This window comes from Argiope bruennichi, chromosome 8 (assembly GCF_947563725.1).
Source record: "Argiope bruennichi chromosome 8, qqArgBrue1.1, whole genome shotgun sequence".
Lineage (NCBI taxonomy): Eukaryota > Metazoa > Arthropoda > Arachnida > Araneae > Araneidae > Argiope > Argiope bruennichi.
The window spans coordinates 112533730-112559014 of record NC_079158.1 but is presented as its reverse complement, the minus strand read 5'-3'; the positions used below and the strand labels follow the sequence as shown (position 1 = coordinate 112559014).

At 39.3% G+C, this 25285-nt stretch overlaps 57 non-coding genes across 57 annotated transcripts; all 57 read left to right on the top strand.

The window, feature by feature from the left end:
• Nucleotides 1-180: 180 nt before the first annotated feature.
• Trnal-cag (transfer RNA leucine (anticodon CAG)) lies at nt 181-263 on the top strand. The gene is given in 2 exon segments: nt 181-218; nt 228-263. It is a non-coding gene; the product is annotated as a tRNA-Leu (tRNA).
• A 317-nt stretch (nt 264-580) lies between these two features.
• Nucleotides 581-663, top strand: Trnal-cag (transfer RNA leucine (anticodon CAG)). Its single transcript has one exon. It is a non-coding gene; the product is annotated as a tRNA-Leu (tRNA).
• Nucleotides 664-1380: 717 nt separating this feature from the next.
• Trnal-cag (transfer RNA leucine (anticodon CAG)) lies at nt 1381-1463 on the top strand. Its single transcript has one exon. It is a non-coding gene; the product is annotated as a tRNA-Leu (tRNA).
• A 317-nt stretch (nt 1464-1780) lies between these two features.
• Nucleotides 1781-1863, top strand: Trnal-cag (transfer RNA leucine (anticodon CAG)). Its single transcript has one exon. It is a non-coding gene; the product is annotated as a tRNA-Leu (tRNA).
• A 317-nt stretch (nt 1864-2180) lies between these two features.
• Nucleotides 2181-2263, top strand: Trnal-cag (transfer RNA leucine (anticodon CAG)). Its single transcript has one exon. It is a non-coding gene; the product is annotated as a tRNA-Leu (tRNA).
• A 317-nt stretch (nt 2264-2580) lies between these two features.
• Trnal-cag (transfer RNA leucine (anticodon CAG)) lies at nt 2581-2663 on the top strand. The gene has a single exon. It is a non-coding gene; the product is annotated as a tRNA-Leu (tRNA).
• A 317-nt stretch (nt 2664-2980) lies between these two features.
• Nucleotides 2981-3063, top strand: Trnal-cag (transfer RNA leucine (anticodon CAG)). The gene has a single exon. It is a non-coding gene; the product is annotated as a tRNA-Leu (tRNA).
• A 717-nt stretch (nt 3064-3780) lies between these two features.
• On the top strand, nt 3781-3863 carry Trnal-cag (transfer RNA leucine (anticodon CAG)). The gene has a single exon. It is a non-coding gene; the product is annotated as a tRNA-Leu (tRNA).
• A 317-nt stretch (nt 3864-4180) lies between these two features.
• On the top strand, nt 4181-4263 carry Trnal-cag (transfer RNA leucine (anticodon CAG)). The gene has a single exon. It is a non-coding gene; the product is annotated as a tRNA-Leu (tRNA).
• Nucleotides 4264-4580: 317 nt separating this feature from the next.
• Trnal-cag (transfer RNA leucine (anticodon CAG)) lies at nt 4581-4663 on the top strand. The gene has a single exon. It is a non-coding gene; the product is annotated as a tRNA-Leu (tRNA).
• Nucleotides 4664-4980: 317 nt separating this feature from the next.
• Nucleotides 4981-5063, top strand: Trnal-cag (transfer RNA leucine (anticodon CAG)). Its single transcript has one exon. It is a non-coding gene; the product is annotated as a tRNA-Leu (tRNA).
• Nucleotides 5064-5380: 317 nt separating this feature from the next.
• Nucleotides 5381-5463, top strand: Trnal-cag (transfer RNA leucine (anticodon CAG)). The gene has a single exon. It is a non-coding gene; the product is annotated as a tRNA-Leu (tRNA).
• Nucleotides 5464-6169: 706 nt separating this feature from the next.
• Trnal-cag (transfer RNA leucine (anticodon CAG)) lies at nt 6170-6252 on the top strand. Its single transcript has one exon. It is a non-coding gene; the product is annotated as a tRNA-Leu (tRNA).
• Nucleotides 6253-6569: 317 nt separating this feature from the next.
• On the top strand, nt 6570-6652 carry Trnal-cag (transfer RNA leucine (anticodon CAG)). The gene has a single exon. It is a non-coding gene; the product is annotated as a tRNA-Leu (tRNA).
• Nucleotides 6653-6969: 317 nt separating this feature from the next.
• Trnal-cag (transfer RNA leucine (anticodon CAG)) lies at nt 6970-7052 on the top strand. Its single transcript has one exon. It is a non-coding gene; the product is annotated as a tRNA-Leu (tRNA).
• A 707-nt stretch (nt 7053-7759) lies between these two features.
• Trnal-cag (transfer RNA leucine (anticodon CAG)) lies at nt 7760-7842 on the top strand. The gene has a single exon. It is a non-coding gene; the product is annotated as a tRNA-Leu (tRNA).
• A 317-nt stretch (nt 7843-8159) lies between these two features.
• On the top strand, nt 8160-8242 carry Trnal-cag (transfer RNA leucine (anticodon CAG)). Its single transcript has one exon. It is a non-coding gene; the product is annotated as a tRNA-Leu (tRNA).
• A 317-nt stretch (nt 8243-8559) lies between these two features.
• Trnal-cag (transfer RNA leucine (anticodon CAG)) lies at nt 8560-8642 on the top strand. Its single transcript has one exon. It is a non-coding gene; the product is annotated as a tRNA-Leu (tRNA).
• A 317-nt stretch (nt 8643-8959) lies between these two features.
• On the top strand, nt 8960-9042 carry Trnal-cag (transfer RNA leucine (anticodon CAG)). Its single transcript has one exon. It is a non-coding gene; the product is annotated as a tRNA-Leu (tRNA).
• Nucleotides 9043-9359: 317 nt separating this feature from the next.
• Trnal-cag (transfer RNA leucine (anticodon CAG)) lies at nt 9360-9442 on the top strand. Its single transcript has one exon. It is a non-coding gene; the product is annotated as a tRNA-Leu (tRNA).
• Nucleotides 9443-9760: 318 nt separating this feature from the next.
• Nucleotides 9761-9843, top strand: Trnal-cag (transfer RNA leucine (anticodon CAG)). Its single transcript has one exon. It is a non-coding gene; the product is annotated as a tRNA-Leu (tRNA).
• Nucleotides 9844-10160: 317 nt separating this feature from the next.
• On the top strand, nt 10161-10243 carry Trnal-cag (transfer RNA leucine (anticodon CAG)). Its single transcript has one exon. It is a non-coding gene; the product is annotated as a tRNA-Leu (tRNA).
• A 317-nt stretch (nt 10244-10560) lies between these two features.
• Nucleotides 10561-10643, top strand: Trnal-cag (transfer RNA leucine (anticodon CAG)). The gene has a single exon. It is a non-coding gene; the product is annotated as a tRNA-Leu (tRNA).
• Nucleotides 10644-10960: 317 nt separating this feature from the next.
• Trnal-cag (transfer RNA leucine (anticodon CAG)) lies at nt 10961-11043 on the top strand. The gene has a single exon. It is a non-coding gene; the product is annotated as a tRNA-Leu (tRNA).
• Nucleotides 11044-11360: 317 nt separating this feature from the next.
• Trnal-cag (transfer RNA leucine (anticodon CAG)) lies at nt 11361-11443 on the top strand. Its single transcript has one exon. It is a non-coding gene; the product is annotated as a tRNA-Leu (tRNA).
• Nucleotides 11444-11761: 318 nt separating this feature from the next.
• Nucleotides 11762-11844, top strand: Trnal-cag (transfer RNA leucine (anticodon CAG)). The gene has a single exon. It is a non-coding gene; the product is annotated as a tRNA-Leu (tRNA).
• A 317-nt stretch (nt 11845-12161) lies between these two features.
• Nucleotides 12162-12244, top strand: Trnal-cag (transfer RNA leucine (anticodon CAG)). The gene has a single exon. It is a non-coding gene; the product is annotated as a tRNA-Leu (tRNA).
• A 317-nt stretch (nt 12245-12561) lies between these two features.
• On the top strand, nt 12562-12644 carry Trnal-cag (transfer RNA leucine (anticodon CAG)). Its single transcript has one exon. It is a non-coding gene; the product is annotated as a tRNA-Leu (tRNA).
• A 317-nt stretch (nt 12645-12961) lies between these two features.
• On the top strand, nt 12962-13044 carry Trnal-uag (transfer RNA leucine (anticodon UAG)). Its single transcript has one exon. It is a non-coding gene; the product is annotated as a tRNA-Leu (tRNA).
• A 307-nt stretch (nt 13045-13351) lies between these two features.
• Nucleotides 13352-13434, top strand: Trnal-cag (transfer RNA leucine (anticodon CAG)). The gene has a single exon. It is a non-coding gene; the product is annotated as a tRNA-Leu (tRNA).
• A 317-nt stretch (nt 13435-13751) lies between these two features.
• On the top strand, nt 13752-13834 carry Trnal-cag (transfer RNA leucine (anticodon CAG)). The gene has a single exon. It is a non-coding gene; the product is annotated as a tRNA-Leu (tRNA).
• Nucleotides 13835-14151: 317 nt separating this feature from the next.
• Trnal-cag (transfer RNA leucine (anticodon CAG)) lies at nt 14152-14234 on the top strand. Its single transcript has one exon. It is a non-coding gene; the product is annotated as a tRNA-Leu (tRNA).
• A 317-nt stretch (nt 14235-14551) lies between these two features.
• On the top strand, nt 14552-14634 carry Trnal-cag (transfer RNA leucine (anticodon CAG)). Its single transcript has one exon. It is a non-coding gene; the product is annotated as a tRNA-Leu (tRNA).
• A 317-nt stretch (nt 14635-14951) lies between these two features.
• Trnal-cag (transfer RNA leucine (anticodon CAG)) lies at nt 14952-15034 on the top strand. Its single transcript has one exon. It is a non-coding gene; the product is annotated as a tRNA-Leu (tRNA).
• A 318-nt stretch (nt 15035-15352) lies between these two features.
• Trnal-cag (transfer RNA leucine (anticodon CAG)) lies at nt 15353-15435 on the top strand. The gene has a single exon. It is a non-coding gene; the product is annotated as a tRNA-Leu (tRNA).
• A 318-nt stretch (nt 15436-15753) lies between these two features.
• Trnal-cag (transfer RNA leucine (anticodon CAG)) lies at nt 15754-15836 on the top strand. Its single transcript has one exon. It is a non-coding gene; the product is annotated as a tRNA-Leu (tRNA).
• A 316-nt stretch (nt 15837-16152) lies between these two features.
• Nucleotides 16153-16235, top strand: Trnal-cag (transfer RNA leucine (anticodon CAG)). Its single transcript has one exon. It is a non-coding gene; the product is annotated as a tRNA-Leu (tRNA).
• A 317-nt stretch (nt 16236-16552) lies between these two features.
• Nucleotides 16553-16635, top strand: Trnal-cag (transfer RNA leucine (anticodon CAG)). Its single transcript has one exon. It is a non-coding gene; the product is annotated as a tRNA-Leu (tRNA).
• A 317-nt stretch (nt 16636-16952) lies between these two features.
• Trnal-cag (transfer RNA leucine (anticodon CAG)) lies at nt 16953-17035 on the top strand. The gene has a single exon. It is a non-coding gene; the product is annotated as a tRNA-Leu (tRNA).
• Nucleotides 17036-17742: 707 nt separating this feature from the next.
• Trnal-cag (transfer RNA leucine (anticodon CAG)) lies at nt 17743-17825 on the top strand. Its single transcript has one exon. It is a non-coding gene; the product is annotated as a tRNA-Leu (tRNA).
• A 317-nt stretch (nt 17826-18142) lies between these two features.
• On the top strand, nt 18143-18225 carry Trnal-cag (transfer RNA leucine (anticodon CAG)). Its single transcript has one exon. It is a non-coding gene; the product is annotated as a tRNA-Leu (tRNA).
• A 317-nt stretch (nt 18226-18542) lies between these two features.
• On the top strand, nt 18543-18625 carry Trnal-cag (transfer RNA leucine (anticodon CAG)). Its single transcript has one exon. It is a non-coding gene; the product is annotated as a tRNA-Leu (tRNA).
• A 317-nt stretch (nt 18626-18942) lies between these two features.
• On the top strand, nt 18943-19025 carry Trnal-cag (transfer RNA leucine (anticodon CAG)). Its single transcript has one exon. It is a non-coding gene; the product is annotated as a tRNA-Leu (tRNA).
• A 315-nt stretch (nt 19026-19340) lies between these two features.
• On the top strand, nt 19341-19423 carry Trnal-cag (transfer RNA leucine (anticodon CAG)). The gene has a single exon. It is a non-coding gene; the product is annotated as a tRNA-Leu (tRNA).
• Nucleotides 19424-19740: 317 nt separating this feature from the next.
• On the top strand, nt 19741-19823 carry Trnal-cag (transfer RNA leucine (anticodon CAG)). The gene has a single exon. It is a non-coding gene; the product is annotated as a tRNA-Leu (tRNA).
• Nucleotides 19824-20140: 317 nt separating this feature from the next.
• Nucleotides 20141-20223, top strand: Trnal-cag (transfer RNA leucine (anticodon CAG)). Its single transcript has one exon. It is a non-coding gene; the product is annotated as a tRNA-Leu (tRNA).
• Nucleotides 20224-20538: 315 nt separating this feature from the next.
• On the top strand, nt 20539-20621 carry Trnal-cag (transfer RNA leucine (anticodon CAG)). The gene has a single exon. It is a non-coding gene; the product is annotated as a tRNA-Leu (tRNA).
• Nucleotides 20622-21316: 695 nt separating this feature from the next.
• Nucleotides 21317-21399, top strand: Trnal-cag (transfer RNA leucine (anticodon CAG)). Its single transcript has one exon. It is a non-coding gene; the product is annotated as a tRNA-Leu (tRNA).
• Nucleotides 21400-21716: 317 nt separating this feature from the next.
• Nucleotides 21717-21799, top strand: Trnal-uag (transfer RNA leucine (anticodon UAG)). The gene has a single exon. It is a non-coding gene; the product is annotated as a tRNA-Leu (tRNA).
• Nucleotides 21800-22106: 307 nt separating this feature from the next.
• On the top strand, nt 22107-22189 carry Trnal-cag (transfer RNA leucine (anticodon CAG)). The gene has a single exon. It is a non-coding gene; the product is annotated as a tRNA-Leu (tRNA).
• Nucleotides 22190-22506: 317 nt separating this feature from the next.
• Trnal-cag (transfer RNA leucine (anticodon CAG)) lies at nt 22507-22589 on the top strand. The gene has a single exon. It is a non-coding gene; the product is annotated as a tRNA-Leu (tRNA).
• A 317-nt stretch (nt 22590-22906) lies between these two features.
• On the top strand, nt 22907-22989 carry Trnal-cag (transfer RNA leucine (anticodon CAG)). The gene has a single exon. It is a non-coding gene; the product is annotated as a tRNA-Leu (tRNA).
• A 317-nt stretch (nt 22990-23306) lies between these two features.
• On the top strand, nt 23307-23389 carry Trnal-cag (transfer RNA leucine (anticodon CAG)). Its single transcript has one exon. It is a non-coding gene; the product is annotated as a tRNA-Leu (tRNA).
• A 317-nt stretch (nt 23390-23706) lies between these two features.
• On the top strand, nt 23707-23789 carry Trnal-cag (transfer RNA leucine (anticodon CAG)). Its single transcript has one exon. It is a non-coding gene; the product is annotated as a tRNA-Leu (tRNA).
• Nucleotides 23790-24107: 318 nt separating this feature from the next.
• Trnal-cag (transfer RNA leucine (anticodon CAG)) lies at nt 24108-24190 on the top strand. Its single transcript has one exon. It is a non-coding gene; the product is annotated as a tRNA-Leu (tRNA).
• Nucleotides 24191-24508: 318 nt separating this feature from the next.
• Nucleotides 24509-24591, top strand: Trnal-cag (transfer RNA leucine (anticodon CAG)). The gene has a single exon. It is a non-coding gene; the product is annotated as a tRNA-Leu (tRNA).
• Nucleotides 24592-24907: 316 nt separating this feature from the next.
• On the top strand, nt 24908-24990 carry Trnal-cag (transfer RNA leucine (anticodon CAG)). Its single transcript has one exon. It is a non-coding gene; the product is annotated as a tRNA-Leu (tRNA).
• Nucleotides 24991-25285: the final 295 nt, after the last annotated feature.

The window sequence follows — 25285 nt, the reverse complement described above, 5'->3', positions numbered from 1 at the left end:
TCAGTGCGTAATGAGCTCCGTAACTCTGGTCGTAAGTTCGGGAGGAGATGTCACATTTCTTCTGAAAACACTTCTGAAGAAAGAAAATATTTTCATCCACGAAATGCAATTAACGACTGGGATTAATTCTGAACTTTAAAATGAATATTACATTTTGTAGGGCATACGGACTGATACTGTGTCAGGATGGCCGAGCGGTCTAAGGCGCTGCGTTCAGGTCGTTATCCACTCTGTGGACGTGGGTTCGAATCCCACTCCTGACAGTATTTGCGTAAGAATAGCGTGTCTGTTCTTGAAGAAAATTCCTTTTTCAAAACATTTCAATCTATCTTTATGGTTTCTTAAATATTCCACAGAAAAACATTTTATTTCTCAAGACCGTGACAAGTGCATCAGCGGGTCAGTGCGTAATGAGCTCCGTAACTCTGGTCGAAGGATCTGAGGGAGATGTCACATTTCTTCTGAAAACCATTCTGAAGAAAGGAAATATTTTCATCCACGAAATGAAATTCACGACTGGAATTAATTCTAAACTTTAAAATGAATATTACATTTTGTAGGGCATACGGACGGATATTGTGTCAGGATGGCCGAGCGGTCTAAGGCGCTGCGTTCAGGTCGCAGTCCACTCTGTGGGCGTGGGTTCGAATCCCACTCCTGACAATATTTGCGTAAGTATAGCGTATCTGTTCTTGAAAAAAATTCCTTTTTCAAAACATTTCAATCTATATTTATGGTTTCTTAAATATTCCACAGAAAAACATTTTATTTCTGAACACCGTGACAAGTGCATCAGCGGGTCAGTGCGTAATGAGCTCCGTAACTCTGGTCGAAGGATCTGAGGGAGATGTAACATTTCTTCTGAAAACACTTCTGAAGAAAGAAACTATTTTCATCCACGAAATGAAATTCACGACTGGAATTAATTCTAAACTTTAAAATGAATATTTTATTTTGTAGGGCATACGGACGGATATTGTTTCAGGATAGCCGAGCGGTCTAAGTCGCTGCGTTCAGGTCGCAGTCCCCTCTGTGGGCGTGGGTTCGAATTCCACTCCTGACAATATTTGCGTAAGAATAGCGTATCTGTTCTTGAAAAAAATTCCTTTTTCAAAACATTTCAATCTATCTTTATGGCTTCTTAAATATTCCACAGAAAAACATTTTATTTCTCAACACCGTGACAAGTGCATCAGCGGGTCAGTGCGTAATGAGCTCCGTAACTCTGGTCGAAGGATCTGAGGGAGATGTAACATTTCTTCTGAAAACACTTCTGAAGAAAGAAACTATTTTCATCCACGAAATGAAAATCACGACTGGAATTAATTCTAAACTTTAAAATGAATATTACATTTTGTAGGGCATACGGACGGATATTGTGTCAGGATGGCCGAGCGGTCTAAGGCGCTGCGTTCAGGTCGCAGTCCACTCTGTGGGCGTGGGTTCGAATTCCACTCCTGACAATATTTGCGTAAGAATAGCGTATCTGTTCTTGAAAAAAATTCCTTTTTCAAAACATTTCAATCTATCTTTATGGTTTCTTAAATATTCCACAGAAAAACATTTTATTTCTCAACACCGTGACAAGTGCATCAGCGGGTCAGTGCGTAATGAGCTCCGTAACTCTGGTCGAAGGATCTGAGGGAGATGTAACATTTCTTCTGAAAACACTTCTGAAGAAAGAAACTATTTTCATCCACGAAATGAAAATCACGACTGGAATTAATTCTAAACTTTAAAATGAATATTACATTTTGTAGGGCATACGGACGGATGTTCTGTCAGGATGGCCGAGCGGTCTAAGGCGCTGCGTTCAGGTCGCAGTCCACTCTGTGGGCGTGGGTTCGAATCCCACTCCTGACAATATTTGCGTAAGAATAGCGTATCTGTTCTTGAAAAAAATTCCTTTTTCAAAACATTTCAATCTATCTTTATGGTTTCATAAATATTCCACAGAAAAACATTTTATTTCTCAACACCGTGACAAGTGCATCAGCGGGTCAGCGCGTAATGAGCTCCGTAACTCTGGTCGAAATATCTGATAGACATGTAACATTTCTTCTGAAAACACTTCTGAAGAAAGGAAATATTTTCATCCACGAAATGAAATTCACGACTGGAATTAATTCTAAACTATACAATGAACATTACATTTTGTAGGGCATACGGACGGATATTGTGTCAGGATGGCCGAGCGGTCTAAGGCGCTGCGTTCAGGTCGCAGTCCACTCTGTGGGCGTGGGTTCGAATCCCACTCCTGACAATATTTGCGTAAGAATAGCATATCTGTTCTTGAAAAAAATTCCTTTTTCAAAACATTTCAATCTATCTTTATGGTTTCTTAAATATTCCACAGAAAAACATTTTATTTCTCAACACCGTGACAAGTGCATCAGCGGGTCAGTGCGTAATGAGCTCCGTAACTCTGGTCGAAGGATCTGAGGGAGATGTAACATTTCTTCTGAAAACACTTCTGAAGAAAGAAACTATTTTCATCCACGAAATGAAAATCACGACTGGAATTAATTCTAAACTTTAAAATGAATATTACATTTTGTAGGGCATACGGACGGATATTGTGTCAGGATGGCCGAGCGGTCTAAGGCGCTGCGTTCAGGTCGCAGTCCACTCTGTGGGCGTGGGTTCGAATCCCACTCCTGACAATATTTGCGTAAGAATAGCGTATCTGTTCTTGAAAAAAATTCCTTTTTCAAAACATTTCAATCTATCTTTATGGTTTCATAAATATTCCACAGAAAAACATTTTATTTCTCAACACCGTGACAAGTGCATCAGCGGGTCAGCGCGTACTGAGCTATGTATCTCTGGTCGAAATATCTGAGGGACATGTAACATTTCTTCTGAAAACACTTCTGAAGAAAGAAACTGTTTTCATCCACGAAATGAAATTCACGACTGGAATTAATTCTAAACTATAAAATGAACATTACATTTTGTAGGGCATACGGACGGATATTGTGTCAGGATGGCCGAGCGGTCTAAGGCGCTGCGTTCAGGTCGCAGTCCACTCTGTGGGCGTGGGTTCGAATCCCACTCCTGACAATATTTGCGTAAGTATAGCGTATCTGTTCTTGAAAAAAATTCCTTTTTCAAAACATTTCAATCTATATTTATGGTTTCTTAAATATTCCACAGAAAAACATTTTATTTCTCAACACCGTGACAAGTGCATCAGCGGGTCAGTGCGTAATGAGCTCCGTAACTCTGGTCGAAGGATCTGAGGGAGATGTAACATTTCTTATGAAAACACTTCTGAAGAAAGAAACTATTTTCATCCACGAAATGAAATTCACGACTGGAATTAATTCTAAACTTTAAAATGAATATTACATTTTGTAGGGCATACGGACGGATATTGTGTCAGGATAGCCGAGCGGTCTAAGTCGCTGCGTTCAGGTCGCAATCCCCTCTGTGGGCGTGGGTTCGAATTCCACTCCTGACAATATTTGCGTAAGAATAGCGTATCTGTTCTTGAAAAAAATTCCTTTTTCAAAACATTTCAATCTATCTTTATGGCTTCTTAAATATTCTACAGAAAAACATTTTATTTCTCAACACCGTGACAAGTGCATCAGCGGGTCAGTGCGTAATGAGCTCCGTAACTCTGGTCGAAGGATCTGAGGGAGATGTAACATTTCTTCTGAAAACACTTCTGAAGAAAGAAACTATTTTCATCCACGAAATGAAAATCACGACTGGAATTAATTCTAAACTTTAAAATGAATATTACATTTTGTAGGGCATACGGACGGATATTGTGTCAGGATGGCCGAGCGGTCTAAGGCGCTGCGTTCAGGTCGCAGTCCACTCTGTGGGCGTGGGTTCGAATTCCACTCCTGACAATATTTGCGTAAGAATAGCGTATCTGTTCTTGAAAAAAATTCCTTTTTCAAAACATTTCAATCTATCTTTATGGTTTCTTAAATATTCCACAGAAAAACATTTTATTTCTCAACACCGTGACAAGTGCATCAGCGGGTCAGTGCGTAATGAGCTCCGTAACTCTGGTCGAAGGATCTGAGGGAGATGTAACATTTCTTCTGAAAACACTTCTGAAGAAAGAAACTATTTTCATCCACGAAATGAAAATCACGACTGGAATTAATTCTAAACTTTAAAATGAATATTACATTTTGTAGGGCATACGGACGGATGTTGTGTCAGGATGGCCGAGCGGTCTAAGGCGCTGCGTTCAGGTCGCAGTCCACTCTGTGGGCGTGGGTTCGAATCCCACTCCTGACAATATTTGCGTAAGAATAGCGTATCTGTTCTTGAAAAAAATTCCTTTTTCAAAACATTTCAATCTATCTTTATGGTTTCATAAATATTCCACAGAAAAACATTTTATTTCTCAACACCGTGACAAGTGCATCAGCGGGTCAGCGCGTAATGAGCTCCGTAACTCTGGTCGAAATATCTGATAGACATGTAACATTTCTTCTGAAAACACTTCTGAAGAAAGGAAATATTTTCATCCACGAAATGAAATTCACGACTGGAATTAATTCTAAACTATACAATGAACATTACATTTTGTAGGGCATACGGACGGATATTGTGTCAGGATGGCCGAGCGGTCTAAGGCGCTGCGTTCAGGTCGCAGTCCACTCTGTGGGCGTGGGTTCGAATCCCACTCCTGACAATATTTGCGTAAGAATAGCATATCTGTTCTTGAAAAAAATTCCTTTTTCAAAACATTTCAATCTATCTTTATGGTTTCTTAAATATTCCACAGAAAAACATTTTATTTCTCAACACCGTGACAAGTGCATCAGCGGGTCAGTGCGTAATGAGCTCCGTAACTCTGGTCGAAGGATCTGAGGGAGATGTAACATTTCTTCTGAAAACACTTCTGAAGAAAGAAACTATTTTCATCCACGAAATGAAAATCACGACTGGAATTAATTCTAAACTTTAAAATGAATATTACATTTTGTAGGGCATACGGACGGATATTGTGTCAGGATGGCCGAGCGGTCTAAGGCGCTGCGTTCAGGTCGCAGTCCACTCTGTGGGCGTGGGTTCGAATCCCACTCCTGACAATATTTGCGTAAGAATAGCGTATCTGTTCTTGAAAAAAATTCCTTTTTCAAAACATTTCAATCTATCTTTATGGTTTCATAAATATTCCACAGAAAAACATTTTATTTCTCAACACCGTGACAAGTGCATCAGCGGGTCAGCGCGTACTGAGCTCCGTATCTCTGGTCGAAATATCTGAGGGACATGTAACATTTCTTCTGAAAACACTTCTGAAGAAAGAAACTGTTTTCATCCACGAAATGAAATTCACGACTGGAATTAATTCTAAACTATAAAATGAACATTACATTTTGTAGGGCATACGGACGGATATTGTGTCAGGATGGCCGAGCGGTCTAAGGCGCTGCGTTCAGGTCGCAGTCCACTTTGTGGGCGTGGGTTCGAATCCCACTCCTGACAATATTTGCGTAAGAATAGCGTATCTGTTCTTGAAAAAAATTCCTTTTTCAAAACATTTCAATCTATCTTTATGGTTTCTTAAATATTCCACAGAAAAACATTTTATTTCTCAACACCGTGACAAGTGCATCAGCGGGTCAGTGCGTAATGAGCTCCGTAACTCTGGTCGAAGGATCTGAGGGAGATGTCACATTTCTTCTGAAGAAAGAAAATATTTTCATCCACGAAATGAAATTAACGACTGGAATTAATTCTAAACTTTAAAATGAATATTACATTTTGTAGGGCATACGGACGGATATTGTGTCAGGCAGCCGAGCGGTCCAAGGTGCTGCGTTCAGGGCGCAGTCCACTCTGTGGGTGTGGGTTCGAATCCCACTCCTGACAATATATGCGTAAGAATAGCGTATGTGTTCTTGTAAAAAAAATTTAGTATTTCAAAACATTTCAATCTTTCTTTATGGTTTTTTAAATATTCCACAGAAAAACATGTTATTCTCAAGGCCGTGACAAGTGCATCAGCGGGTCAGTGCGTAATGAACTCCGTAACTCTGGTCGTAAGTTCTGGAGGAGATGTCACATTTCTTCTGAAAACACTTCTGAAGAAAGGAAATATTTTCATCCACGAAATGAAATTCACGACTGGAATTAATTCTAAACTATAAAATGAACATTACATTTTGTAGGGCATACGGACGGATATTGTGTCAGGATGGCCGAGCGGTCTAAGGCGCTGCGTTCAGGTCGCAGTCCACTTTGTGGGCGTGGGTTCGAATCCCACTCCTGACAATATTTGCGTAAGAATAGCGTATCTGTTCTTGAAAAAAATTCCTTTTTCAAAACATTTCAATCTATCTTTATGGTTTCTTAAATATTCCACAGAAAAACATTTTATTTCTCAACACCGTGACAAGTGCATCAGCGGGTCAGTGCGTAATGAGCTCCGTAACTCTGGTCGAAGGATCTGAGGGAGATGTAACATTTCTTCTGAAAACACTTCTGAAGAAAGAAACTATTTTCATCCACGAAATGAAATTCACGACTGGAATTAATTCTAAACTTTAAAATGAATATTACATTTTGTAGGGCATACGGACGGATATTGTGTCAGGATAGCCGAGCGGTCTAAGTCGCTGCGTTCAGGTCGCAGTCCACTCTGTGGGCGTGGGTTCGAATTCCACTCCTGACAATATTTGCGTAAGAATAGCGTATCTGTTCTTGAAAAAAATTCCTTTTTCAAAACATTTCAATCTATCTTTATGGTTTCTTAAATATTCCACAGAAAAACATTTTATTTCTCAACGCCGTGACAAGTGCATCAGCGGGTCAGTGCGTAATGAGCTCCGTAACTCTGGTCGAAGGATCTGAGGGAGATGTAACATTTCTTCTGAAAACACTTCTGAAGAAAGAAACTATTTTCATCCACGAAATGAAAATCACGACTGGAATTAATTCTAAACTTTAAAATGAATATTACATTTTGTAGGGCATACGGACGGATATTGTGTCAGGATGGCCGAGCGGTCTAAGGCGCTGCGTTCAGGTCGCAGTCCACTCTGTGGGCGTGGGTTCGAATCCCACTCCTGACAATATTTGCGTAAGAATAGCGTATCTGTTCTTGAAAAAAATTCCTTTTTCAAAACATTTCAATCTATCTTTATGGTTTCTTAAATATTCCACAGAAAAAACATTTTATTTCTCAACACCGTGACAAGTGCATCAGCGGGTCAGTGCGTAATGAGCTCCGTAACTCTGGTCGAAGGATCTGAGGGAGATGTCACATTTCTTCTGAAGAAAGAAAATATTTTCATCCACGAAATGAAATTCACGACTGGAATTAATTCTAAACTTTAAAATGAATATTACATTTTGTAGGGCATACGGACGGATATTGTGTCAGGCAGCCGAGCGGTCCAAGGTGCTGCGTTCAGGGCGCAGTCCACTCTGTGGGTGTGGGTTCGAATCCCACTCCTGACAATATATGCGTAAGAATAGCGTATGTGTTCTTGTAAAAAAAATTTAGTATTTCAAAACATTTCAATCTTTCTTTATGGTTTTTTAAATATTCCACAGAAAAACATGTTATTCTCAAGGCCGTGACAAGTGCATCAGCGGGTCAGTGCGTAATGAACTCCGTAACTCTGGTCGTAAGTTCTGGAGGAGATGTCACATTTCTTCTGAAAACACTTCTGAAGAAAGGAAATATTTTCATCCACGAAATGAAATTCACGACTGGAATTAATTCTAAACTATAAAATGAACATTACATTTTGTAGGGCATACGGACGGATATTGTGTCAGGATGGCCGAGCGGTCTAAGGCGCTGCGTTCAGGTCGCAGTCCACTTTGTGGGCGTGGGTTCGAATTCCACTCCTGACAATATTTGCGTAAGAATAGCGTATCTGTTCTTGAAAAAAATTCCTTTTTCAAAACATTTCAATCTATCTTTATGGTTTCTTAAATATTCCACAGAAAAACATTTTATTTCTCAACGCCGTGACAAGTGCATCAGCGGGTCAGTGCGTAATGAGCTCCGTAACTCTGGTCGAAGGATCTGAGGGAGATGTAACATTTCTTCTGAAAACACTTCTGAAGAAAGAAACTATTTTCATCCACGAAATGAAAATCACGACTGGAATTAATTCTAAACTTTAAAATGAATATTACATTTTGTAGGGCATACGGACGGATATTGTGTCAGGGTGGCCGAGCGGTCTAAGGCGCTGCGTTCAGGTCGCAGTCCACTCTGTGGGCGTGGGTTCGAATTCCACTCCTGAAAATATTTGCGTAAGAATAGCGTATCTGTTCTAGAAAAAAATTCCTTTTTCAAAACATTTCAATCTATCTTTATGGTTTCATAAATATTCCACAGAAAAACATTTTATTTCTCAAGACCGTGACAAGTGCATCAGTGGGTCAGTGCGTAATGAGCTCCGTTACTCTGGTCGAAGGATCTGAGGGAGATGTAACATTTCTTCTGAAAACCATTCTGAAGAAAGGAAATATTTTCATCCACTAAATGAAATTCACGACTGGAATTAATTCTAAACTTTAAAATGAATATTACATTTTGTAGGGCATACGGACGGATATTGTGTCAGGATAGCCGAGCGGTCTAAGTCGCTGCGTTCAGGTCGCAGTCCACTCTGTGGGCGTGGGTTCGAATTCCACTCCTGACAATATTTGCGTAAGAATAGCGTATCTGTTCTTGAAAAAAATTCCTTTTTCAAAACATTTCAATCTATCTTTATGGTTTCTTAAATATTCCACAGAAAAACATTTTATTTCTCAACACCGTGACAAGTGCATCAGCGGGTCAGTGCGTAATGAGCTCCGTAACTCTGGTCGAAGGATCTGAGGGAGATGTAACATTTCTTCTGAAAACACTTCTGAAGAAAGAAACTATTTTCATCCACGAAATGAAAATCACGACTGGAATTAATTCTAAACTTTAAAATGAATATTACATTTTGTAGGGCATACGGACGGATATTGTGTCAGGGTGGCCGAGCGGTCTAAGGCGCTGCGTTCAGGTCGCAGTCCACTCTGTGGGCGTGGGTTCGAATTCCACTCCTGAAAATATTTGCGTAAGAATAGCGTATCTGTTCTAGAAAAAAATTCCTTTTTCAAAACATTTCAATCTATCTTTATGGTTTCATAAATATTCCACAGAAAAACATTTTATTTCTCAAGACCGTGACAAGTGCATCAGTGGGTCAGTGCGTAATGAGCTCCGTTACTCTGGTCGAAGGATCTGAGGGAGATGTAACATTTCTTCTGAAAACCATTCTGAAGAAAGGAAATATTTTCATCCACTAAATGAAATTCACGACTGGAATTAATTCTAAACTTTAAAATGAATATTACATTTTGTAGTTCATACGGACGGATATTGTGTCAGGATGGCCGAGCGGTCTAAGGCGCTGCGTTCAGGTCGCAGTCCACTCTGTGGGCGTGGGTTCGAATCCCACTCCTGACAATATTTGCGTATGAATAGCGTATCTGTTCTTGAAAAAAAATTCCTTTTTCAAAACATTTCAATCTGTATTTACGGTTTCTTAAATATTCCAAAGAAAAACATTTTATTTCTCAAGACCGTGACAAGTGCATCAGCGGGTCAGTGCGTAATGAGCTCCGTAACTCTGGTCGAAGGATCTGAGGAAGATTTCACATTGCATCTGAAAACACTTCTGAAGAAAGAAACTATTTTCATCCACGAAATGAAATCAACGACTGGAATTAATTCTAAACTTTAAAATGAATATTACATTTTGTAGTGCATTGGGACTAACCCTGTGTCAGGATGGCCGAGCGGTCTAAGGCGCTGCGTTCAGGTTGCAGTCCACTCTGTGGGCGTGGGTTCGAATCCCACTCCTGACAATATTTGCGTAAGAATAGCGTTTCTGTTCTCGGAAAAAATTCCTTTTTCAAAACATTTCAATCTATCTTTATGGTTTCTTAAATATTCCACAGAAAAACATTTTATTTCTCAAGACCGTGAGAAGTGCATCAGCGGGTCAGTGCGTAATGAGCTCCGTAACTCTGGTCGAAGGATCTGAGGAAGATGTCACATTGCATCTGAAAACACTTCTGAAGAAAGAAACTATTTTCATCCACGAAATGAAATTAACGACTGGAATTAATTCTAAACTTTAAAATGAATATTACATTTTGTAGGGCATACGGACAGATATTGTGTCAGGATGGCCGAGGGGTCTAAGGCGCTGCGTTCAGGTCGCAGTCCACTCTGTGGACGTGGGTTCGAATCCCACTCCTGACAATATTTGCGTAAGAATAGCGTATCTGTTCTTGAAAAAAATTCCTTTTTCAAAACATTTCAATCTATCTTTATGGTTTCTTAAATATTCCACAGAAAAACATTTTATTTCTCAAGACCATGACAAGTGCATCAGCGGGTCAGTGCGTAATGAGCTCCGTAACTCTGGTCGAAGGATCTGAGGGAGATGTAACATTTCTTCTGAAAACACTTCTGAAGAAAGAAACTATTTTCATCCACGAAATGAAATTCACGACTGGAATTAATTCTAAACTTTAAAATGAATATTACATTTTGCAGGGCATACGGACGGATATTGTGTCAGGATGGCCTAGCGGTCTAAGGCGCTGCGTTCAGGTCGCGGTCCACTCTGTGGGCGTGGGTTCGAATCCCACTCCTGACAATATTTGCGTAAGAATAGCGTATCTGTTCTTGAAAAAAATTCCTTTTTCAAAACATTTCAATCTATCTTTATAGTTTCTTAAATATTCCACAGAAAAACATTTTATTTCTCAAGACCGTGACAAGTGCATCAGCGGGTCAATGCGTAATGAGCTACGTAACTCTGATCGTATGTTCTGAGGGAGATGTCACATTGCATCTGAAAACACTTCTGAAGAAAGAAACTATTTTCATCCACGAAATGCAATTAACGACTGGGATTAATTCTAAACTTTAAAATGAATATTAAATTTTGTAGGGCATACGGACGGATATTGTGTCAGGGTGGCCGAGCGGTCTAAGGCGCTGCGTTCAGGTCGCAGTCCACTCTGTGGGCGTGGGTTCGAATTCCACTCCTGACAATATTTGCGTAAGAATAGCGTATCTGTTCTAGAAAAAAATTCCTTTTTCAAAACATTTCAATCTATCTTTATGGTTTCTTAAATATTCCACAGAAAAACATTTTATTTCTCAAGACCGTGACAAGTGCATCAGTGGGTCAGTGCGTAATGAGCTCCGTTACTCTGGTCGAAGGATCTGAGGGAGATGTAACATTTCTTCTGAAAACCATTCTGAAGAAAGGAAATATTTTCATCCACTAAATGAAATTCACGACTGGAATTAATTCTAAACTTTAAAATGAATATTACATTTTGTAGTTCATACGGACGGATATTGTGTCAGGATGGCCGAGCGGTCTAAGGCGCTGCGTTCAGGTCGCAGTCCACTCTGTGGGCGTGGGTTCGAATCCCACTCCTGACAATATTTGCGTATGAATAGCGTATCTGTTCTTGAAAAAAAATTCCTTTTTCAAAACATTTATATCTGTATTTACGGTTTCTTAAATATTCCAAAGAAAAACATTTTATTTCTCAAGACCGTGACAAGTGCATCAGCGGGTCAGTGCGTAATGAGCTCCGTAACTCTGGTCGAAGGATCTGAGGAAGATGTCACATTGCATCTGAAAACACTTCTGAAGAAAGAAACTATTTTCATCCACGAAATGAAATTAACGACTGGAATTAATTCTAAACTTTAAAATGAATATTACATTTTGTAGGGCATACGGACGGATATTGTGTCAGGATGGCCTAGCGGTCTAAGGCGCTGCGTTCAGGTCGCAGTCCACTCTGTGGGCGTGGGTTCGAATCCCACTCCTGACAATATTTGCGTAAGAATAGCGTATCTGTTCTTGAAAAAAATTCCTTTTTCAAAACATTTCAATCTATCTTTATAGTTTCTTAAATATTCCACAGAAAAACATTTTATTTCTCAAGACCGTGACAAGTGCATCAGCGGGTCATTGCGTAATGAGCTACGTAACTCTGATCGTATGTTCTGAGGGAGATGTCACATTGCATCTGAAAACACTTCTGAAGAAAGAAACTATTTTCATCCACGAAATGCAATTAACGACTGGGATTATATCTAAACTTTAAAATGAATATTAAATTTTGTAGGGCATAGGGACTGATACTGTGTCAGGATGGCCGAGCGGTCTAAGGCGCTGCATTCAGGTCGCAGTCCACTCTGTGGGCGTGGGTTCGAATCCCACTCCTGACAATATTTGCGTAAGAATTGCGTATCTGTTCTTGAAAAAAATTCCGTTTTCAAAACATTTCAATCTATCTTTATGGTTTCTTAAATATTCCACAGAAAAAGATTTTATTTCTCAAGACCGTGACAAATGCATCAGCGGGTCAGTGCGTAATGAGCTCCGTAACTCTGGTCGAAGGATCTGAGGGAGATGTCACATTTCTTCTGAAAACACTTCTGAAGAAAGAAAATATTTTCATCCACGAAATGAAATTAACGACTGGAATTAATTCTAAACTTTAAAATGAATATTACATTTTGTAGTGCATACGGACTTACGCTGTGTCAGGATGGCCGAGCGGTCTAAGGCGCTGCGTTCAGGTCGCAGTCCACTCTGTGGGCGTGGGTTCGAATCCCACTCCTTACAATATTTGCGAAAGAATAGTTTATCTGTTCTTGAAAAAAATTCCTCTTTCAAAACATTTTTATCTATCTTTATGGTTTTTTAAATATTCCACAGAAAAACATTTTATTTCTCAAGACCGCGACAAGTTTATCAGCGGGTCAGTGCGTAATGAGCTCCGTAACTCTGGTCGAAGGATCTCAGGGAGATGTCACATTTCTTCCGAAAACACTTCTGAAGAAAGAAAATATTTTCATCCAAGAAATGAAATTAACGACTGGAATTAATTCTAAACTTTAAAATGAATATTACATTTTGTAGTGCATACGTATTTATATTATGTCAGGATGGCCGAGCGGTCTAAGGTGCTTCGTTTAGGTCGCAGTCAACTCTGTGGGCGTGGGTTCGAATCCCACTCCTGACAATCTTTGAGTACAAATAGCGTATCTGTTCTTGAAAAAAATTCCTATTTCAATCTATCTTTATGGTTTCTTAAATATTCCACAGAAAAACATTTTATTTCTCAAGACCGTGACAAGTGCATCACCGGGTCAGTGCGTAATGAACTCCGTAACTCTGATCTTAAATTCTTATTGAGATGTCATATTGCTTCTGAAAACACTTCTGAAGAAAGAAACTATTTTCATCCACGAAATGAAATTAACGACTGGAATTAATTCTAAACTTTAAAATGAATATTACATTTTGTAGTGCATTGGGACTAATACTGTGTCAGGATGGCCGAGCGGTCTAAGGCGCTGCGTTCAGGTCGCAGTCCACTCTGTGGGCGTGGGTACGAATCCCACTCCTGACAATACTTGCGTAGGAATAGAGTATCTGTTCTTGAAAAAAATTCCTTTTTCAAAACATTTCAATCTATCTTTATGGTTTCTTAAATATTCCATAGAAAAACATTTTATTTCTCAAGACCGTGACAAGTGCATCAGCGGGTCAGTGCGTAATGAACTCCGTAACTCTGGTCGACGGATCTGAGGGAGATGTCACATTTCTTCTGAAAACCATTCTGAAGAAAGGAAATATTTTCATCCACGAAATGAAATTCACGACTGGAATTAATTCTAAACTTTAAAATGAATATTACATTTTGTAGGGCATACGGACGGATATTGTGTCAGGATGGCCGAGCGGTCTAAGGCGCTGCGTTCAGGTCGCAGTCCACTCTGTGGGCGTGGGTTCGAATCCCACTCCTGACAATATTTGCGTAAGAATAGCGTATCTGTTCTTGAAAAAAATTCCTTTTTCAAAACATTTCAATCTATCTTTATGGTTTCTTAAATATTCCACAGAAAAACATTTTATTTCTCAAGACCGTGACAAGTGCATCAGCGGGTCAGTGCGTAATCAGCTCCGTTACTCTGGTCGAAGGATCTGAGGGAGATGTAACATTTCTTCTGAAAACCATTCTGAAGAAAGGAAATATTTTCATCCACTAAATGAAATTAACGACTGGAATTAATTCTAAACTTTAAAATGAATATTACATTTTGTAGTGCATTGGGACTAACCCTGTGTCAGGATGGCCGAGCGGTCTAAGGCGCTGCGTTCAGGTTGCAGTCCACTCTGTGGGCGTGGGTTCGAATCCCACTCCTGACAATATTTGCGTAAGAATAGCGTTTCTGTTCTTGAAAAAAATTCCTTTTTCAAAACATTTCAATCTATCTTTATGGTTTCTTAAATATTCCACAGAAAAACATTTTATTTCTCAAGACCGTGACAAGTGCATCAGCGGGTCAGTGCGTAATGAGCTCCGTTACTCTGGTCGAAGGATCTGAGGGAGATGTAACATTTCTTCTGAAAACCATTCTGAAGAAAGAAACTATTTTCATAAACGAAATGAAAATCACGACTGGAATTAATTCTAAACTTTAAAATGAATATTACATTTTGTAGGGCATACGGACGGATATTGTGTCAGGGTGGCCGAGCGGTCTAAGGCGCTGCGTTCAGGTCGCAGTCCACTCTGTGGGCGTGGGTTCGAATCCCACTCCTGACAATATTTGCGTAAGAATAGCGTATCTGTTCTAGAAAAAAATTCCGTTTTCAAAACATTTCAATCTATCTTTATGGTTTCTTAAATATTCCACAGAAAAACATTTTATTTCTCAAGACCGTGACAAGTGCATCAGTGGGTCAGTGCGTAATGAGCTCCGTTACTCTGGTCGAAGGATCTGAGGGAGATGTAACATTTCTTCTGAAAACCATTCTGAAGAAAGGAAATATTTTCATCCACTAAATGAAATTCACGACTGGAATTAATTCTAAACTTTAAAATGAATATTACATTTTGTAGTTCATACGGACGGATATTGTGTCAGGATGGCCGAGTGGTCTAAGGCGCTGCGTTCAGGTCGCAGTCCACTCTGTGGGCGTGGGTTCGAATCCCACTCCTGACAATATTTGCGTATGAATAGCGTATCTGTTCTTGAAAAAAAATTCCTTTTTCAAAACATTTATATCTGTATTTACGGTTTCTTAAATATTCCAAAGAAAAACATTTTATTTCTCAAGACCGTGACAAGTGCATCAGCGGGTCAGTGCGTAATGAGCTCCGTAACTCTGGTCGAAGGATCTGAGGAAGATGTCACATTGCATCTGAAAACACTTCTGAAGAAAGAAACTATTTTCATCCACGAAATGAAATTAACGACTGGAATTAATTCTAAACTTTAAAATGAATATTACATTTTGTAGTGCATTGGGACTAACCCTGTGTCAGGATGGCCGAGCGGTCTAAGGCGCTGCGTTCAGGTCGCAGTCCACTCTGTGGGCGTGGGTTCGAATCCCACTCCTGACAATATTTGCGTATGAATAGCGTATCTGTTCTTGAAAAAAAATTCATTTTTCAAAACATTTCAATCTGTATTTATGGTTTCTTAAATATTCCACAGAAAAACATTTTATTTCTCAAGACCGTGACAAGTGCATCAGCGGGTCAGTGCGTAATGAGCTCCGTAACTCTGGTCGAAGGATCTGAGGAAGATGTCACATTGCATCTGAAAACACTTCTGAAGAAAGAAACTATTTTCATCCACGAAATGAAATTAACGACTGGAATTAATTCTAAACTTTAAAATGAAGATTACATTTTGTAGTGCATTGGGACTAACACTGTGTCAGGATGGCCGAGCGGTCTAAGGCGCTGCGTTCAGGTTGCAGTCCACTCTGTGGGCGTGGGTTCGAATCCCACTCCTGACAATATTTGCGTAAGAATAGCGTATCTGTTCTTGAAAAAAATTCCTTTTTCAAAACATTTCAATCTATCTTTATGGTTTCTTAAATATTCCACAGAAAAACATTTTATTTCTCAAGACCATGACAAGTGCATCAGCGGGTCAGTGCGTAATGAGCTCCGTAACTCTGGTCGAAGGATCTGAGGGAGATGTAACATTTCTTCTGAAAACACTTCTGACAAAGAAACTATTTTCATCCACGAAATGAAATTCACGACTGGAATTAATTCTAAACTTTAAAATGAATATTACATTTTGTAGGGCATACGGACGGATATTGTGTCAGGATGGCCTAGCGGTCTAAGGCGTTGCGTTCAGGTCGCAGTCCACTCTGTGGGCGTGGGTTCGAATCCCACTCCTGACAATATTTGCGTAAGAATAGCGTATCTGTTCTTGAAAAAAATTCCTTTTTCAAAACATTTCAATCTATCTTTATAGTTTCTTAAATATTCCACAGAAAAACATTTTATTTCTCAAGACCGTGACAAGTGCATCAGCGGGTCATTGCGTAATGAGCTACGTAACTCTGATCGTATGTTCTGAGGGAGATGTCACATTGCATCTAAAAACACTTCTGAAGAAAGAAACTATTTTCATCCACGAAATGCAATTAACGACTGGGATTAATTCTAAACTTTAAAATGAATATTAAATTTTGTAGGGCATAGGGACTGATACTGTGTCAGGATGGCCGAGCGGTCTAAGGCGCTGCATTCAGGTCGCAGTCCACTCTGTGGGCGTGGGTTCGAATCCCACTCCTGACAATATTTGCGTAAGAATTGCGTATCTGTTCTTGAGAAAAATTCCGTTTTCAAAACATTTCAATCTATCTTTATGGTTTCTTAAATATTCCACAGAAAAAGATTTTACTTCTCAAGACCGTGACAAATGCATCAGCGGGGCAGTGCGTAATGAGCTCCGTAACTCTGGTCGAAGGATCTGAGGGAGATGTCACATTTCTTCTGAAAACACTTCTGAAGAAAGAAAATATTTTCATCCACGAAATGAAATTAACGACTGGAATTAATTCTAAACTTTAAAATGAATATTACATTTTGTAGTGCATACGGACTTACGCTGTGTCAGGATGGCCGAGCGGTCTAAGGCGCTGCGTTCAGGTCGCAGTCCACTCTGTGGGCGTGGGTTCGAATCCCACTCCTTACAATATTTGCGAAAGAATAGTTTATCTGTTCTTGAAAAAAATTCCTCTTTCAAAACATTTTTATCTATCTTTATGGTTTTTTAAATATTCCACAGAAAAACATTTTATTTCTCAAAACCGCGACAAGTTTATCAGCGGGTCAGTGCGTAATGAGCTCCGTAACTCTGGTCGAAGGATCTGAGGGAGATGTCACATTTCTTCCGAAAACACTTCTGAAGAAAGAAAATATTTTCATCCAAGAAATGAAATTAACGACTGGAATTAATTCTAAACTTTAAAATGAATATTACATTTTGTAGTGCATACGTATTTATATTATGTCAGGATGGCCGAGCGGTCTAAGGTGCTTCGTTTAGGTCGCAGTCAACTCTGTGGGCGTGGTTTCGAATCCCACTCCTGACAATCTTTGAGTACAAATAGCGTATCTGTTCTTGAAAAAAATTCCTATTTCAATCTATCTTTATGGTTTCTTAAATATTCCACAGAAAAACATTTTATTTCTCAAGACCGTGACAAGTGCATCACCGGGTCAGTGCGTAATGAACTCCGTAACTCTGATCTTAAATTCTTATTGAGATGTCATATTGCTTCTGAAAACACTTCTGAAGAAAGAAACTATTTTCATCCACGAAATGAAATTAACGACTGGAATTAATTCTAAACTTTAAAATGAATATTACATTTTGTAGTGCATTGGGACTAATACTGTGTCAGGATGGCCGAGCGGTCTAAGGCGCTGCGTTCAGGTCGCAGTCCACTCTGTGGGCGTGGGTACGAATCCCACTCCTGACAATACTTGCGTAGGAATAGAGTATCTGTTCTTGAAAAAAATTCCTTTTTCAAAACATTTCAATCTATCTTTATGGTTTCTTAAATATTCCATAGAAAAACATTTTATTTCTCAAGACCGTGACAAGTGCATCAGCGGGTCAGTGCGTAATGAACTCCGTAACTCTGGTCGACGGATCTGTGGGAGATGTCACATTTCTTCTGAAAACCATTCTGAAGAAAGGAAATATTTTCATCCACGAAATGAAATTCACGACTGGAATTAATTCTAAACTTTAAAATGAATATTACATTTTGTAGGGTATACGGACGGATATTGTGTCAGAATGGCCGAGCGGTCTAAGGCGCTGCGTTCAGGTCGCAGTCCACTCTGTGGGCGTGGGTTCGAATCCCACTCCTGACAATATTTGCGTAAGAATAGCGTATCTGTTCTTGAAAAAAATTCCTTTTTCAAAACATTTCAATCTATCTTTATGGTTTCTTAAATATTCCACAGAAAAACATTTTATTTCTCAAGACCGTGACAAGTGCATCAGCGGGTCAGTGCGTAATGAGCTCCGTAACTCTGGTCGAAGGATCTGAGGGAAATGTAACATTTCTTCTGAAAACCATTCTGAAGAAAGGAAATATTTTCATCCACGAAATGAAATTCACGACTGGAATTAATTCTAAACTTTAAAATGAATATTACATTTTGTAGGGCATACGGACGGATATTGTGTCAGGATGGCCGAGCGGTCTAAGGCGCTGCGTTCAGGTCGCAGTCCACTCTGTGGGCGTGGGTTCGAATCCCACTCCTGACAATATTTGCGTAAGAATAGCGTATCTGTTCTTGAAAAAAATTCCTTTTTCAAAACATTTCAATCTATCTTTATGGTTTCTTAAATATTCCACAGAAAAACATTTTATTTCTCAAGACCGTGACAAGTGCATCAGCGGGTCAGTGCGTAATCAGCTCCGTTACTCTGGTCGAAGGATCTGAGGGAGATGTAACATTTCTTCTGAAAACCATTCTGAAGAAAGGAAATATTTTCATCCACTAAATAAAATTCATGACTGGAATTAATTCTAAACTTTAAAATGAATATTACATTTTGTAGGGCATACGGACGGATATTGTGTCAGGATGGCCGAGCGGTCTAAGGCGCTGCGTTCAGGTCGGAGTCCACTCTGTGGGCGTGGGTTCGAATCCCACTCCTGACAATACTTGCGTAAGAATAGCGTATCTGTTCTTGAAAAAAATTATTTTATCAAAACATTTCAATCTACTTTGTGGTTTCTTAAATATTCCACAGAAAAAGATTTTATTTCTCAAGACCGTGCAAGTGCATCAGCGGGTCAGTGCGTTATGAGCTCCGTAACTCTGGTCGAATGATCTGAGAGAGATGTCACATTTCTTCTGAAAACCATTCTGAAGAAAGGAAATATTTTCATCCACGAAATGAAATTCACGACTGGAATTAATTCTAAACTTTAAAATGAATATTACATTTTGTAGGGTATACGGACGGATATTGTGTCAGAATGGCCGAGCGGTCTAAGGCGCTGCGTTCAGGTCGCAGTCCACTCTGTGGGCGTGGGTTCGAATCCCACTCCTGACAATATTTGCGTAAGAATAGCGTATCTGTTCTTGAAAAAAATTCCTTTTTCAAAACATTTCAATCTATCTTTATGGTTTCTTAAATATTCCACAGAAAAACATTTTATTTCTCAAGACCGTGACAAGTGCATCAGCGGGTCAGTGCGTAATGAGCTCCGTAACTCTGGTCGAAGGATCTGAGGGAAATGTAACATTTCTTCTGAAAACCATTCTGAAGAAAGGAAATATTTTCATCCACGAAATGAAATTCACGACTGGAATTAATTCTAAACTTTAAAATGAATATTACATTTTGTAGGGCATACGGACGGATATTGTGTCAGGATGGCCGAGCGGTCTAAGGCGCTGCGTTCAGGTCGCAGTCCACTCTGTGGGCGTGGGTTCGAATCCCACTCCTGACAATATTTGCGTAAGAATAGCGTATCTGTTCTTGAAAAAAATTCCTTTTTCAAAACATTTCAATCTATCTTTATGGTTTCTTAAATATTCCACAGAAAAACATTTTATTTCTCAAGACCGTGACAAGTGCATCAGCGGGTCAGTGCGTAATCAGCTCCGTTACTCTGGTCGAAGGATCTGAGGGAGATGTAACATTTCTTCTGAAAACCATTCTGAAGAAAGGAAATATTTTCATCCACTAAATAAAATTCATGACTGGAATTAATTCTAAACTTTAAAATGAATATTACATTTTGTAGGGCATACGGACGGATATTGTGTCAGGATGGCCGAGCGGTCTAAGGCGCTGCGTTCAGGTCGGAGTCCACTCTGTGGGCGTGGGTTCGAATCCCACTCCTGACAATACTTGCGTAAGAATAGCGTATCTGTTCTTGAAAAAAATTATTTTATCAAAACATTTCAATCTACTTTGTGGTTTCTTAAATATTCCACAGAAAAAGATTTTATTTCTCAAGACCGTGCAAGTGCATCAGCGGGTCAGTGCGTTATGAGCTCCGTAACTCTGGTCGAATGATCTGAGAGAGATGTCACATTTCTTCTGAAAACCATTCTGAAGAAAGGAAATATTTTCATCCACGAAATGAAATTCACGACTGGAATTAATTCTAAACTTTAAAATAAATATTACATTTTGTAGGGCATACAGACGGATAATGTGTCAGGATGGCCGAGCGGTCTAAGGTGCTGCGTTCAGGTCGCAGTCCACTCTGTGGGCGTGGGTTCGAATCCCACTCCTGACAATATTTGCGTAAGAATAGCGTATCTGTTCTTTAAAAAAACTCCTTTTTCAAAACATTTTTATCTATCTTTATGGTTTCTTAAATATTCCACACAAAAACATTTTATTTCTCAAGACCCTGACAAGTGCATCAGCGGGTCAATGCGTAATGAGCTCCGTAACTCTGCTCGTAAGTTGTGAGGGAGATGTCACATCACTTCTGAAGAAAGAAAATTTTTTCATCCACGAAATGAAATTAACGACTGGAATTAATTCTAAACTTTAAAATGAATATTACATTTTGTTGTGCATACGTATTTATACTATGTCAGGATGGCCGAACGTCCTAAGCCGCTTCGTTTAGGCCGCAGTCCACTCTGTGGGCGTTTGTTCGAATCCCACTAATGACAATCTTTGAGAACAAATAGCGTATCTGTTCTTGAAAAAAATTCCTATTTCAATCTATCTTTATGGTTTCTTAAATATTCCACAGAAAAACATTTTATTTCTCAAGACCGTGACAAGTGCATCAGCGGGTCAGTGCGTAATGAGCTCCGTAACTCTGGTCGAAGGATCTGAGGGAGATGTCACATTGCATCTGAAAACACTTCTGAAGAAAGAAACTATTTTCATCCACGAAATGAAATTAACGACTGGAATTAATTCTAAACTTTAAAATGAATATTACATTTTGTAGTGCATACGGACTTACGCTGTGTCAGGATGGCCGAGCGGTCTAAGGCGCTGCGTTCAGGTCGCAGTCCACTCTGTGGGCGTGGGTTCGAATCCCACTCCTTACAATATTTGCGAAAGAATAGTTTATCTGTTCTTGAAAAAAATTCCTCTTTCAAAACATTTTTATCTATCTTTATGGTTTTTTAAATATTCCACAGAAAAACATTTTATTTCTCAAGACCGCGACAAGTTTATCAGCGGGTCAGTGCGTAATGAGCTCCGTAACTCTGGTCGAAGGATCTCAGGGAGATGTCACATTTCTTCCGAAAACACTTCTGAAGAAAGAAAATATTTTCATCCAAGAAATGAAATTAACGACTGGAATTAATTCTAAACTTTAAAATGAATATTACATTTTGTAGTGCATACGTATTTATATTATGTCAGGATGGCCGAGCGGTCTAAGGTGCTTCGTTTAGGTCGCAGTCAACTCTGTGGGCGTGGGTTCGAATCCCACTCCTGACAATCTTTGAGTACAAATAGCGTATCTGTTCTTGAAAAAAATTCCTATTTCAATCTATCTTTATGGTTTCTTAAATATTCCACAGAAAAACATTTTATTTCTCAAGACCGTGACAAGTGCATCACCGGGTCAGTGCGTAATGAACTCCGTAACTCTGATCTTAAATTCTTATTGAGATGTCATATTGCTTCTGAAAACACTTCTGAAGAAAGAAACTATTTTCATCCACGAAATGAAATTAACGACTGGAATTAATTCTAAACTTTAAAATGAATATTACATTTTGTAGTGCATTGGGACTAATACTGTGTCAGGATGGCCGAGCGGTCTAAGGCGCTGCGTTCAGGTCGCAGTCCACTCTGTGGGCGTGGGTACGAATCCCACTCCTGACAATACTTGCGTAGGAATAGAGTATCTGTTCTTGAAAAAAATTCCTTTTTCAAAACATTTCAATCTATCTTTATGGTTTCTTAAATATTCCATAGAAAAACATTTTATTTCTCAAGACCGTGACAAGTGCATCAGCGGGTCAGTGCGTAATGAACTCCGTAACTCTGGTCGACGGATCTGAGGGAGATGTCACATTTCTTCTGAAAACCATTCTGAAGAAAGGAAATATTTTCATCCACGAAATGAAATTCACGACTGGAATTAATTCTAAACTTTAAAATGAATATTACATTTTGTAGGGCATACGGACGGATATTGTGTCAGGATGGCCGAGCGGTCTAAGGCGCTGCGTTCAGGTCGCAGTCCACTCTGTGGGCGTGGGTTCGAATCCCACTCCTGACAATATTTGCGTAAGAATAGCGTATCTGTTCTTGAAAAAAATTCCTTTTTCAAAACATTTCAATCTATCTTTATGGTTTCTTAAATATTCCACAGAAAAACATTTTATTTCTCAAGACCGTGACAAGTGCATCAGCGGGTCAGTGCGTAATCAGCTCCGTTACTCTGGTCGAAGGATCTGAGGGAGATGTAACATTTCTTCTGAAAACCATTCTGAAGAAAGGAAATATTTTCATCCACTAAATGAAATTAACGACTGGAATTAATTCTAAACTTTAAAATGAATATTACATTTTGTAGTGCATTGGGACTAACCCTGTGTCAGGATGGCCGAGCGGTCTAAGGCGCTGCGTTCAGGTTGCAGTCCACTCTGTGGGCGTGGGTTCGAATCCCACTCCTGACAATATTTGCGTAAGAATAGCGTTTCTGTTCTTGAAAAAAATTCCTTTTTCAAAACATTTCAATCTATCTTTATGGTTTCTTAAATATTCCACAGAAAAACATTTTATTTCTCAAGACCGTGACAAGTGCATCAGCGGGTCAGTGCGTAATGAGCTCCGTTACTCTGGTCGAAGGATCTGAGGGAGATGTAACATTTCTTCTGAAAACCATTCTGAAGAAAGAAACTATTTTCATAAACGAAATGAAAATCACGACTGGAATTAATTCTAAACTTTAAAATGAATATTACATTTTGTAGGGCATACGGACGGATATTGTGTCAGGGTGGCCGAGCGGTCTAAGGCGCTGCGTTCAGGTCGCAGTCCACTCTGTGGGCGTGGGTTCGAATCCCACTCCTGACAATATTTGCGTAAGAATAGCGTATCTGTTCTAGAAAAAAATTCCGTTTTCAAAACATTTCAATCTATCTTTATGGTTTCTTAAATATTCCACAGAAAAACATTTTATTTCTCAAGACCGTGACAAGTGCATCAGTGGGTCAGTGCGTAATGAGCTCCGTTACTCTGGTCGAAGGATCTGAGGGAGATGTAACATTTCTTCTGAAAACCATTCTGAAGAAAGGAAATATTTTCATCCACTAAATGAAATTCACGACTGGAATTAATTCTAAACTTTAAAATGAATATTACATTTTGTAGTTCATACGGACGGATATTGTGTCAGGATGGCCGAGTGGTCTAAGGCGCTGCGTTCAGGTCGCAGTCCACTCTGTGGGCGTGGGTTCGAATCCCACTCCTGACAATATTTGCGTATGAATAGCGTATCTGTTCTTGAAAAAAAATTCCTTTTTCAAAACATTTATATCTGTATTTACGGTTTCTTAAATATTCCAAAGAAAAACATTTTATTTCTCAAGACCGTGACAAGTGCATCAGCGGGTCAGTGCGTAATGAGCTCCGTAACTCTGGTCGAAGGATCTGAGGAAGATGTCACATTGCATCTGAAAACACTTCTGAAGAAAGAAACTATTTTCATCCACGAAATGAAATTAACGACTGGAATTAATTCTAAACTTTAAAATGAATATTACATTTTGTAGTGCATTGGGACTAACCCTGTGTCAGGATGGCCGAGCGGTCTAAGGCGCTGCGTTCAGGTCGCAGTCCACTCTGTGGGCGTGGGTTCGAATCCCACTCCTGACAATATTTGCGTATGAATAGCGTATCTGTTCTTGAAAAAAAATTCATTTTTCAAAACATTTCAATCTGTATTTATGGTTTCTTAAATATTCCACAGAAAAACATTTTATTTCTCAAGACCGTGACAAGTGCATCAGCGGGTCAGTGCGTAATGAGCTCCGTAACTCTGGTCGAAGGATCTGAGGAAGATGTCACATTGCATCTGAAAACACTTCTGAAGAAAGAAACTATTTTCATCCACGAAATGAAATTAACGACTGGAATTAATTCTAAACTTTAAAATGAAGATTACATTTTGTAGTGCATTGGGACTAACACTGTGTCAGGATGGCCGAGCGGTCTAAGGCGCTGCGTTCAGGTTGCAGTCCACTCTGTGGGCGTGGGTTCGAATCCCACTCCTGACAATATTTGCGTAAGAATAGCGTATCTGTTCTTGAAAAAAATTCCTTTTTCAAAACATTTCAATCTATCTTTATGGTTTCTTAAATATTCCACAGAAAAACATTTTATTTCTCAAGACCATGACAAGTGCATCAGCGGGTCAGTGCGTAATGAGCTCCGTAACTCTGGTCGAAGGATCTGAGGGAGATGTAACATTTCTTCTGAAAACACTTCTGACAAAGAAACTATTTTCATCCACGAAATGAAATTCACGACTGGAATTAATTCTAAACTTTAAAATGAATATTACATTTTGTAGGGCATACGGACGGATATTGTGTCAGGATGGCCTAGCGGTCTAAGGCGTTGCGTTCAGGTCGCAGTCCACTCTGTGGGCGTGGGTTCGAATCCCACTCCTGACAATATTTGCGTAAGAATAGCGTATCTGTTCTTGAAAAAAATTCCTTTTTCAAAACATTTCAATCTATCTTTATAGTTTCTTAAATATTCCACAGAAAAACATTTTATTTCTCAAGACCGTGACAAGTGCATCAGCGGGTCATTGCGTAATGAGCTACGTAACTCTGATCGTATGTTCTGAGGGAGATGTCACATTGCATCTAAAAACACTTCTGAAGAAAGAAACTATTTTCATCCACGAAATGCAATTAACGACTGGGATTAATTCTAAACTTTAAAATGAATATTAAATTTTGT